Source organism: Chrysemys picta, chromosome 5 (genome assembly GCF_011386835.1).
Source record: "Chrysemys picta bellii isolate R12L10 chromosome 5, ASM1138683v2, whole genome shotgun sequence".
Lineage (NCBI taxonomy): Eukaryota > Metazoa > Chordata > Testudines > Emydidae > Chrysemys > Chrysemys picta.
Window position 1 is genome coordinate 66793458 of NC_088795.1, and position 12708 is coordinate 66806165.

The window sequence follows — 12708 nt, forward strand, 5'->3', positions numbered from 1 at the left end:
TCTCTCATTCTTTATACATCCTAACATTTTGCTTATTTTTTTGGCTGATGTTTCACACTGAGCAGAGTTTTCCACTGAGCTATCCACTGTGATGGCAAAAATATTTTCTAAGTAACTGTTAATTTAAACCCAATAAGTCCTGTAAGTGATACACTGTACCAGGCTATACAACATTGTGCTAAATCAAATTTATAATATAATACAACATAAAATATTCTACCTTGAAACATGATACAGTACTCAAGATATTTGAAAGGCAAATTATTTCCTGTTTATTTCCTTATAAATTAAGAGCACCAATTTTCCCTCCTGTTTACTCTTGCATTCCCTCGTTACTAGGTTTGTTTTTGTGTAACTGAGAGCACAATCAGACCCAGAAGATTTGGATTACCTCAAAATTGTAGGTATTTTCAAAAGAGTTACACTATAGAAAGTATCTAGCATTTTGTGGTGCCTTTTTTAATCCAAATGATCAATACTAATAAATTAGAAGTTTCTCTCCTTTATTAAACTCTCTTATAGTGATAGACTATATTGCATATGACTAATATTAAAAGATATAAATATACATAGTATTTAATTGTCAATGCAGGTGCTCAACACCACTGAAAATAAGCCATTTTTACTTGGACACCTAAACATGCCTTTATAAAAGCTTAATATTAGATACCCAGGTTTGAAAATGTTGGCCCTTATTAACACAAGAATGCAGACTTAGTGGTATAAGTATTTGAAAGTTACTATAAAGCTTGCTTAGATAAAACATATTTAAGTACAAAAAACTATCAGACAGAAAAAATATCTTGAAAATATCTTTCACCATCTTCCCTCTAACATATACAAGTATTCATCAAGTACTTTATTATACTAAAGTCTTTCTGAACCCTGTTCTATAAAGCTCTGCTGGACACCAATCTCAATTAATTCAAATGCAAATAAACCCTGAACTTCAACCTACTTCAAGTAATCAGTGACAGTACTGCCAACTAGTCCTCAGATTTAACTCTTCATATTCTTTTAGCATCTTATGGTTTGGAAAACCTAGTGATACAATCCAAATAAAATGTCATTAATTCCACTTTAAATGTGTCAAAAGGGTAATTAATTAAATCAAGCAGTCATACTTATTTCATGGTTTATTTCTAAAACAGTAAAGGGAAATATCTCAGTAAAAATTAGCTGCCAAATAAATAAATAAATATATCTCTATATCACACAGAATAATAAATGTATAATTCAATGTACACTCAAACTGTCACTTCCACTCACCTGGGAATCATACCTTTCTGGGTCCCAATAGGACTGATTGATTTGAAGAACACCAATCTACTCACCTGTTCACATGGATGATTATGGGGAATGGAAAATGCTGTCAATGGGAAACAGCTCTTCAGCTTCTGTCACACATGGACAATGAAGAATTTTCCCTATCCAGATTTCCCACCCTTTATAGTTCAGGTAAAGGTGGGCCAGAGTTAATGATAACATGTCTGTTACTTCATCCAATGCATTTTTACTGCTGATATTTTTATTGCAAACTCATAACTACAGTATCTGTCAGCAAGAAGTGCCTTCAAGCAGGAGAAATTGGAGAGGGTGTCACTAACACAAAATCTGGCTATAGAATTTGGAAAGTGAACACCACAAAGTAGCCACAGAGGAAAGTCTGATTACGGTAGGGTGACCATATCTCCCATTTTGGCAGGGACAGTCCCTTTTTGAAGCCCTGTCTCGGCCGTCCCGACTTTTTGGCAAAAGTGGGAATTTGTCAAAAAAGTAGGGTGTGGAGGAACATGTGTGTGTGTGGGGGGGGGAGGAGAGTGGTGATGCCAGCCCCAGGTGGGGGGGGCGGGGGAAGCAGGGCTCTGGCAGGGGGCAGGCAGGGGCTCGGGTGAGCAGCGATGCCAGCCCCAGCCTAGCGTAGGAGGCAGGCAGAGTTTGGGCGAGCAGCAATTCCAGGTCCATGTGGTGGGTTGGGGGGGGGGTGCGGGCAAGTGGCTGGGGTGGTTCAGGCTAGCCCCAGACAGTGTCCCATTTTCCCTTTGGGAAATATGGTCACCCTAGATTATGATGAGATATGAAAAACCATTGTGAGTGGGCTAATTCTTCCTGTGGACAGAGAGCGAAATCAGGGAGTGGTGGGAAGGGCTGTTTTCCCTGAAGATTGGGCAATGATAGTAACTTTGGCCTTAATAGTTGTTCGATATTACCAACAGAGTTAGATCTTTGCTCAGCATAATGTTCAGAGTTGTTGGACACCCACAACAATCACTGAAATCAAAGGGTGCTCTGGATGCCCTGCACCTCTGAAACCTGGTCTTTATTACCCAGTATAATGTGTTTAATGAAAGCTGCAACTTATGGCCCTTTTAGCGAAATACACAAGAGAGCGGATTGTCTTTTCTGCCTGTCAGGAAGAAAAACAACAACCCTATTGCATCAAACTATAATATCATGACAATTCCCCACTTTGAAATGGCTGCAAATTAGAAGAGCAAATGAATTCACTAAGCCATCCATTTTGCTTTAGCATTACATAATATAATGGAACAAGTTATAGTAAATAAAAAAGGTTGCCTAGTTTAATCTAAAAAAATAAAAATATCAAAGTTAAGACATGACCCATAAGTTACCCTTTGAGAGCTACATCATGTTCTGTTCTGAGATCACTGCAACATCTGGCAATAATGGTGTAATATTGTGAACTGAAAATTGAATTTTTTTGCTCAAAGCCAATTTTTACATCTAGGCTGTGAACCCTTTAATTTAAGCCCTTTAGGCTAAACTCAGAATTGCTGCAACTGGGTGCAACTGAACATAATGGAGTTGTCCCCCTGTGTTTCAGGTATGAATTTGATTTTTTTGTAAGGATGGGTGTTATCATGGAAACAATGACAGGACTTGAAGTGTAGCATTGCTGTCAGTAGAAGCTAGGGAAATTAATGGAAAATGTACATCTTTTACTTTGTATAGAAATTTAGAATACTGGTTATTGCAGATGGAAGTTTATGATTTTTTGTATTTGTTAATGGGTCTTAACCTAGATGGGTGAAATATCTATCTTTTAAAGAAATATTAAAGGCTAGACAAGCACAAAGAAAAGTGCAGAATGACAGTTCAATATAATTAGATCACAACTGAGAAACTCTTTCAAACAGAGTAACACAGACAACATTCACTTGAAACCTGAACAATAACTTTTTGTTGCCATTGTTTAACTCAGCAAAATAACTGCATGGCCCACAAACAAAGGTATGCTAAGAACTACTGGAAGGCTTTTTATTTAAATTGATATAATCCTTGTACATGCATTTGCAAATACATTCACGTACTTGGTCACTGTTGGCAAGGCTCACACTGCGGCCCTTAGTAAATGGGAGGGTTTGACTGAATAATGATTTTTGGTAAGGACCTAAAATATGCAACAATGTTGTGTGAAGCTGTGTTAGTTTGAAAATTCAATATACCAGTGATTTGACTGTGTAAGTATAGTTTTCATGGGCTATCAAGAAATAATTTTGTAATTTAGAGTTTTTGGAACTTTGCGCTAACAAATCCCATTGTTATCAGTGTGTTATATGTGTGTGTGTGTGTGTGTGTGTGTGTGTGTGTGTGTGTGTGTGTGTGTATAGAGAGAGAGCGCGCGCGCAAGGATGAAAAATGACTGTTTCCTAATCACACAAACTGAACAAAAGAAATATTAATGGGCCACAGTGTCTGAATTACTCTTAGATTATATGTTTAAAATGTCTGTTTGAAGATAGCAATACCATTTTACTACTTGGAAAGTCTCTGCCCAATAGGTAAAATCTCTGTTATTTTTAAACCTGTGATTCATAGCTCTAAAAGAAAGCAGCATAGTGTAAACCACACAGGCACATATAAAGGTTTACAAGAGGTACAAAAAGAATTTACATGTTGTAAATTCTAAGTACATCATTTATCATATAATTAACCCTAGTAACAAGATTGATGTCAGAGTTCAATTCTGCACACTCTCTCTCATGTGAGGAGTCCTTAACCTTGCAAGCAGTAACACTAATGTTAACATGACTACCTATGTGTGAGTAGGGACTACTCAAGTGAACAAGGCTCAGGCCCTTTATATGTATATATCAACATTACAAAATGTGGTTGTGTACTTTTTTTTTAAATTTTCACTGAATTGTTCATGTAACATGTTTCAAAATATAGTTTTCAAAACAATAATGTAATCAGTCTTTGAAAGCAAACTTCCTGAAATTGCACACTAAAAAGGAGGCAGGGACAAAAATCAAGGATTAACATGTTTTAGTTTATAAAAAACCTGAATATATTTATAAACAAATATTCACATATGTTAAAGGAGATACAGACCTTTTCTAACTGTAGGCTCATGAAGGTTAACAGTTTATTTGAATGCTGTATATAAACTCCCAGCCCCTTTTCTTTGGAGGTAGGAAGAAAGGAGAGCTGCTTTATAAGTAGTGAGGGGAAAAGGGCATTTCTTGCATCTCAATAACTAGGGTTCAATACTACTTAAATGTAATTAGAACATTTACTTTTGCATGAATTTATCAGCTTTTAACTTTACATTTCACCATGCCTGCAGTGCTGCCAAGTAGCCTAACTTATATTGTAGCTGATAAATATTCACTAAAATCACACTTCAACTTTAAATAAATTGTAAAGAAAAAATGTTGCTGTAATAACGTGGCACATAATCTCCATTTATCGGCTTCATTCTAGAAGCAGAAAAGTTATCTAATTCTTATACCTATTAAGGCTACTTGTACATTACAAATACGGGATGCAGCACAAGAGTTTTAGATTTTGAGTCTAAGGACAATTCATTGCGTTGGCCAAAGTAATAAATAACGTCACAAAATGCAGGATGGAGATTTAATTTGTCTCCCTATTCCGCTCAGTCACCTCACTGGCTACAAACCAGTCCATTCATTTTGGAATCAGCATTTAGCTCTCAACACACACAAATCCCTGCTCCTCTCGTTGCATACCCAGGACGCTGAGAATTTACAGAACCAAGCAACGCATCTTCAATAGCAAACCCTTAAATGGAGCAGAGCACTCTGCTAAGCACGCCAAAGGTTAAACGCTGCTGAAACAACGACATTTCATCTGCCCACGCTTCCCAGTTCCATTCAATTACCAAACAGCAGCAGCCCTATAATACAATCTAATACTGTACTATTAAATCAGAGCTCCACATTTACATCTACTTCTAGCCCAGAGGAAGGCCTGATATTCACCAGTCAATACCGGAACAACCAACCCACAACTTTCAAACAAGCATCCCTATCCACCTTGGGGAAGAGGCGAGGACCCTCAGAAAGATTTCAATTTCACAAGTTCGTTGTTATTTTTATCAACTACCCTAAGGCATCACTCCTCTTCTCAGCCACACATACAGACGCCAGGGCAAACATCAGGCATTTCTTTTGCAAATCCTCTCTAATTCCTACTTTGCTCACTAGTTCTCAGCCTGACCTTACATACCACTCGTCCCCAGGCGAAATGGATTAGAGATTTACTCGCCCCCAAACCCGAAAGTTATGTGGAGTATCTTCTTCAATGCAGGTTAATTAAAATCCATCAAAAATATAATACCCTCCCCCCTTTAAAAACTGGGAATTATTTGCTTATGATAAACCCAACCACCAGGGCTATAGAAACTTCTCAACAAAAATAATCCCCAACTTCCCATTCTGCATTCCTCTCTTGTTTGCAGAGCCCATTTTGATGCTGAAAGCCGCTGAAATCTTTCCCAAGTGTTTCCTTTGCACTGACCTCAGGAGCTAACAAGCTCACAACTTTGCACTTTTTTTTCTTCTTTTGGCCAGTCCCCCTCTCCAACAATTAGACATGCATTTCCATTCAAACAGAGCTTCCTCCTTACCTGGTCTAACAGTCACAAAAGTCCCCCAGGAGAAAACGTTGTGCCCTTTTGCAAGAATGGTGCATACAGAAATATTTCTTTTCACCACAAGCCCAAATTGGGATCACGCAATGGAGAGAATGAGAGCCAACAGTTCGGGTAAAACTCGGAAGCAATCCCCAGGAACTGGTCTAGCAGGGCGCCCAGGAGCAGCAGAGCCGGGGGAATCTCTTCCAGGGGCGATCAGCTCCTTTGCCAAGTTGCTCCTAGGTGGGTGGGGGATGAAGTGAAAGGGGTGGGGGCGGTATGGCCTTTGGGGCGGGCGAGGAGTGGAGCTGGCGCGGGATCCCGGGTTCAGCACCAGCAGCGCCGTGGACAGCACCAGCTCCTCTAGATTCCAGTTTGTCTCAGTCACTGAACCCGCCTGGCTCCCCCGCCTCCTCTCTCCTCGGCGCTGCCACTCAGCCCCGGCGCGTCCCGCCTCCCCCTCCCCAGCCCGCACGTCAGCCCCGGCTCTTCCCTCATTTGCATGGAAGCCGAGGAGGGGGCAGCCGCGGGCAGCTCAGCAGGAGCAGCCGGCCGTAGCGGGGACTGCCAGGGGATAACCGCCCAGCCACAGCTCTCCCGCTACAGAGCTCCCAGCCCACGAGCTGCCGCCGCTGGGCAGGCTGCTCCTTCTGTTCACAGTCGGATGGTCGTCTTAGTACGCCCAGGACCCAGGGATCAGCCGCCGCACAGAGCTGCAGGAGCCTGGTTTCCTAAGCACGTCTCATTGCCTCCGGCGTGTGCAAGTGCTGAGAACTTCTTGGGTTTCCTGAAGGGGATGAGAAACAGGAATTTAAGCCCCATTCCCTTATTTTGGACCCCTAGTAACGAACTAGCACCTCTAACTGCACTGATGCAGTTTGACACCCCGCCCCACCATTGGGATTTAAAGACAGCCAACCCCGGCCCGGATCGTCTGCACTGATTTTTTTTTGGGGGGGGGGGGGGGGGGGGAGTTTCCACTGTCTGTTTGGGAGAAGAGTGCAATCACCCCCAAAATATCAAATAGTTCCTATCTTGAACTCAGAGCCTGCTTCCAGTCTAAAGGCGGAATGGAGGTTATGCAATTTTTATTAGATCGCATAGGTCAATTGGTTAACTGAACGATCAAGTATGCTAGAAGCATTGCACAGCCTGTAGCAGTAATCCCTACTCTATCATATTTTAGGGGCCCAGTTCTGAGGTGAAGCTTTTCACTAAAATCAGGATACTGGTCGCTCAGGCAGCATTCACAGATGGGGTATTTTTTTTTTTAAGAGCAGGACCGGCGCACTTATGATACTCAGCTCTTGTAAAAGAAAGGTAGTCCCTTTGAACAGGGCAGAAAAAGAAATTGACAGCAATAGAATACCTAAAACATTAGCAATAATTTCATAGAGATAGGGGACTTATGCAAAGATAAATATATCCAATCGAGAGATTCGCTGAAATATGTTTAATTTCTTCTCTCCCCCCTAGAACAATCTGATGTATTACTTTTTAAATTTATGGTAGAAAATTAATAAAACATGAACCTCTTCTCTTGAAAGGGTTACTGATGTTGAAATTACAGGTTACATAGTTCTGGCCTTTATGGTTAATACATGTTCCAGATTAAAGTATTAAACTATCTTTACATCATCCATGACTAGGGTGAGACAGACTCAGGTCAGCTGCAGTGATCTATGGTAGCATGCCAAATTAGTGAATTATCCTTGTTGCTATATGTAGAATCAACACATAACAGTACACATTAACCACAAATATTTGATCATTCTAAATTATTCATTTTTCAGTACATTCTGATACGGCATGGAACGAGGTAAACAAAATTTAGCTTTAAGAAATCAACTATTTTAAATAGAAAAATGTAATGTTACAGTATGATTGTGTTTGTTATTGGGGAAGTGGTAAGGCTGTTTACCTACACACAGTTAGGCATAATACTGTAAAGATGCATCTTTACTCATGAGACTAGTCCCATTAGCTATACATGTAGTACATGCAAAGGGCCATATCCTCAGGCTTGATATATTCCCCTTGATGTGTTCTGATTGTGCAATGGGGTCATGAAAGCAAGCTTAACTGACTTCCAGAGGATTCTGGATCATCCCCAGAGGGCCAGCAAAGCTGGCTCTACTCCAGCCCTCTTGTGACTTACAGAATAGGAGAGATTGTTGAGCACTATTGTATTGTTGAATCTCCTCTTTCTGGAGCACAATGTAGAGCAACTTTGAAATGTCCAGGCAGCTTTGACTCCTAGCCACTCAGCTACCCCAGGGCTGCTCTGGCACAGGTGAAGATCTAACCCAAACAACTTCTGCTCTAAAAATCAGGAAAAGTTGAATTTATGTACATGACAGCAAAGTCAGGGCCCCACATAGCACATATGGAGACGATATAGATAGTTAGGAATAAACCAACACTAGCATGTATAATATGAAAAAAAATAAACCCAAACCAAAGTCTACTAGATCATGTAAGTTCTGAAAAAAAATACAATATTCCTTATTTATACTATTTGAGTTAGTAGGGCATCGGATTTAAAAGACCACCAAAAGTAGCAACTGAAGGCAGTAGAAAAATCTTCTAATCTGTAAATCTCATGTCCACTTAAGCTTTTTAATTTGGATACTAAATGTGTACACAAGAGAATGAGAGACACAAATTAGAAAGATCATCCAGCATTGCTACTGTATAATGAATTATATTTCTCTAATCATGTTCCTGTTGTCTTCTCTTTTTTGGACACCTGCTGTGACATCAATTTTGCAAACTTCCATTTAATTAGAATTCTTTTTTTGTATTTGTAGTACATATACTATGTTATTTTTCCCCTTCTTGCATCAGTTATCATGGCAATATTTGTTGCTAATTAAACACACTTATTTAGGCCATAAAGCAAAATGTTTTGTGGGTAAATTAACCCACACTTCTTAATTATTCTAAGAAAGTAAAAGATCACACCATCACTACTGGAAAGCTTAAGTCCACTGAGTCTTAGTTGTATTACCCTATAAACATTCACTTGAACCTTCTTCCCCGCGCGCGCCTGCCCGTCTCTCTCTCTCTCTCACACACACACACACACACACACACACACACTATGGAGAACGTGGTCTGTATTTAGCAATTATTTGTTAAGTAAGAGGAATTGCCGGTGCTTAGTTTCAAGTTTCTGCTTTCCAGGGCTGTTTAATTTGGATGGTATTTGACATTATCTTGCCAGATGCAGTGTAATATGTCACACACTACAATATTCTTTATAATTGGTTATAGTTCACAGTCCCAAATGAATGATTTTTACCTGTTAATGTTTGTTTTGCTTCCATTTGGTAACATTAACTGTTCTAGTCAACGCATTTACAATTTCTATTTCTGCTGTACAATAGCTGGATACCTGCTGACTTTCTTGGAAGATTGTGATAAATTGCAGTGAATTTCAATGTTGCCTTACTAATTTAAGTCTACTTGAAAGGCAGTATTGCTCTTTGTTTTAAGATTTTAGGATTTAAAAAATAATAAAAAACAGGCTTCAGTGCAGCAGTATACCACATGTCAGATGGACAACAGAACAAAAATTCAGTACATAAGAGGAAAATACAAGATAACTCTTGATGAAAGTTGTTCAAACACCAGAGACTATTTGTCCAACATCTCTCTCTCTCTCTTTCATTTATTATGTACCAATCTATGGCACACCTACAGTATGTTGAACAACTGGTCCACTTTTAGTCTGACAGATTTGGGTCTTTTCTTCGACAAATGTATAAGGGCCCTCTCCTAAATTCTTCGCATTTGAAGTTTTCGATGCAAAAGGAATGCAGAATTAGGACATGAAAATGCAAGAACACTTTGTAGGTAGTTTTTTCCCCCCTTTTGCTGTTATCTTTTCCATTTTTAGTACTTCATGTCCTCTTTAGTCAGTTTTCTATACTTGGGCTTGTATTTTGCATCCACATTGCTACAGTATATCAGCATGCTGCCACAAAAAAGTTTCAGAGGGACAGGTTTTGCCACCCTTGCTCATGTGGAGTTGTACTTTACTCCACAAGTCATCCTAATGACTTCAATGGGGCAAAGTACTACAACAACAGGAGTAAGGGTAACATAATATGGTGCTGAATGGTCACTTCATGTTTCTTGGGCAGAACTGAGGGTCTTATCCAAAGCTCATAGAAGTCAATGGAAAGACTTCCAGTAACTTCTGTGTTTGGTTCAAGCCCTGAATGAACTAAAATGTTTAATATTGCCAATGTTTTATCTTTACTTCTTTTATGGTCTAATAAAGAAAGATCTTCCACTGAAACAAAAATTTTAATCTACAGTATACCATTTGATAATTCTATTAAATATATAGTCACCTTAGAATTAGAGAATTTTAAATCTGAATATTTCCCAGTATCAATAAAGTTTAATCCCTGTTATTTGCTAGTTTGTAACAAACAAGTCTGAACAAACCTGAATTGAATTATACTTACAATACAAACATTCTTTAAATCAAACCAGTACAATGATTTAAACACTCACTATTTATTATACCTTAATTTCTGATCAGTTTTACACATTGATTTCTCTTATTAAGTATTTTCTCAGGAACTAATGTTAAGGAGATATCTTTCAGGGCCAAATGATATCATCTTCCCCCTCCTTTCTGCTATATCCACCCTGTGCTGCTGAAGTGGCACAAAGTAATGGGAACCAGACTTAAATGGCCTGCACAGGGGAATTTTGCTGGTATAAAGCTGCTGGATGTGGCCAGACTACCTTACCTCTCCTCTGGTGTAGGGGAGGCAGATAGCATATACAAGGGCATGGTGGAGCCAAGTTCTGCTACACCCAATTCTTCACTGGTAGAAGCTTTACACTAATGGTATAATTTAGAGCAAGGGTTCTCAACCTTTTTCTTTCTGAACCCCTCCTCCCTTACCCAATGTGCTATAAAAACTCCACAACCCACCTGTGCCACAACAACTGTGTTTCTGCATATAAAAGCCAGGGCCAAGAGCTGCTCTTGCACCTAGGCCAAGTGGTGCCAGATCAGAGCCATAGCTGGCTCCTAAATATCTGGATGGCTCCTCTCCCTCCTATCTCTGTATCTGAGTAGAGCTGATACAGATGAGAAACTGGCCCATTGAGTAATATAGGATGCCATGAAGATTACTATTGAAATCAATGAGAATGCTTGCCATAGTAAGGTTTCTACTAGATAGATTTTGGCCCTAAACAAATGTTCTTGTAGAATACATGGTTGATCTCCTTCCTCTAAGGTTTATTTTCCCTTTCCCTCCATATCATTACTTTCATTCCAATGAAGGAAGGAAAAACTGATTAGAGGGTAGTGGCCTCTCTAATGCAGCTGATGCTAGTAGAGCACATTGATTAGCTAGAAGTAAATAGCTGCAAAAGAGGTTAGCTAGCTTCCTCTGTATCCAACATGAGACAGAATGAATTGTGTTCCAAATATAACTAATCTCTCACAAAATGAAGCTTGGAAGCCTGACATTCTTCCCCACATCATCTAGTGGACACATTCACTTGCTGTCTTTTTTAATGAATTTGAATCTGTAAAATGTTGTTGCATAAAATTATAGACTGTGGGGATATTTACAAAGTAAGCACAATGCAATGAGACTTTATATTTGCCATGATCTGGCTTAACAGCAGGACATCCTGAGCACCAGGATGGTAGACACTGACAATGGTATAGAAGATAATTATTCAGATGGGAGCCTGGAGAGAGGATGTACCAACCATCTGGAATCAGAGAATTCCCTACTGACCAAAGAATGATAGCAATGTAAGACATTGGGATACCATACTTCATCAAGACAACTTCCCAACACGGGACTCAAATCCTAAAAAAAGCAAGGTGGAAATATGCTTAAAAGATGCATTTAGGATAGAGAGCACATCCACAATAAGAAGTTTGTGATAATAAAGAATAATGCCAATGCATAAAACAAAATAACCAAAGTAAAAGCATTAAGGAGAACTTGAAGTGATGTTAGACTTGTAGCTTTCCCCATTATTTCTAATAAAATAAATGTTATTCTTTTCATGATGTTTGTAACAACTTTGCAATGGTAATAATGCACGATGAGGTAACACTACATCTATCCACTATTTCTACAAATAGAACAAAAACACTTAAAATCCATATGACATTTAAAATGACTATGTAAAGCTAATCCTAAAAAACTGTGGTAAATATTTAATTTTTTAACATCCAGTCTTTTTGGACTTAGCTTGAAGATATAGTACTAGTTTAATTATTCAACATATCTTTGAAATATGAAAGCACTCAATATGTAGAGAGAATCAAATTTTATAGGTATATAAACACAATGCTGATGATACTCCGTAGTAAGTGGTCATGTTTACAAGCGATCTCTTAGGGCATCTGTTGGACAACCTTAGTACTGCATGTGAAAGAAAAGGGTCTGTGGAATTAGTCAAGACCTAACAATTAATTCTTATTCTATATTTTCCACAAACTAATAATAAATGTACATTTTAATGAGGACTATGTGAATAAAATTGATCAGGGTGAATGTGGGATTTAAGAAAGGCAAGCAAATAAATGAAAAGCAAACAGTGTATTAGTGCTGATCTTGCAATTCTGTTACTATATGCAAAGTGATGGTAATAAAAGTGAATATTTTCCATTTTATAGTTTACAAGATAACCTAATATTGAGCACTTAAATATGTTCAGAGCAATCCACTGTAACTGATTTTTACATAGTGTGCTGTTCATGTTTAGCTAAACTGAAATAATATTTGTTTTACATGAAAAACACCAATAAT

General features: G+C 38.7%; 1 protein-coding gene across 6 annotated transcripts in view; it reads right to left on the reverse strand.

The window, feature by feature from the left end:
- Positions 1 to 12708, reverse strand: part of FSTL5 (follistatin like 5) — a 639703-nt gene that overhangs the window by 573023 nt on the left and 53972 nt on the right. For 2 of the 6 annotated variants that reach the window (XM_065596499.1, XM_005299297.5), the window contains exons 2-3: positions 5897 to 6689; positions 959 to 1041 (exon numbers count right to left, since the gene is read on the reverse strand). The exons of 2 other annotated variants lie outside the window; for them this stretch is intronic. The gene's annotated coding sequence lies outside the window, so the exon portion shown is untranslated. The remainder of the gene's footprint in view (positions 1 to 958; positions 1042 to 5896; positions 6690 to 12708) is intronic. 2 more of the 6 variants (XM_005299299.5, XM_005299296.5) reach the window with 1 other exon arrangement.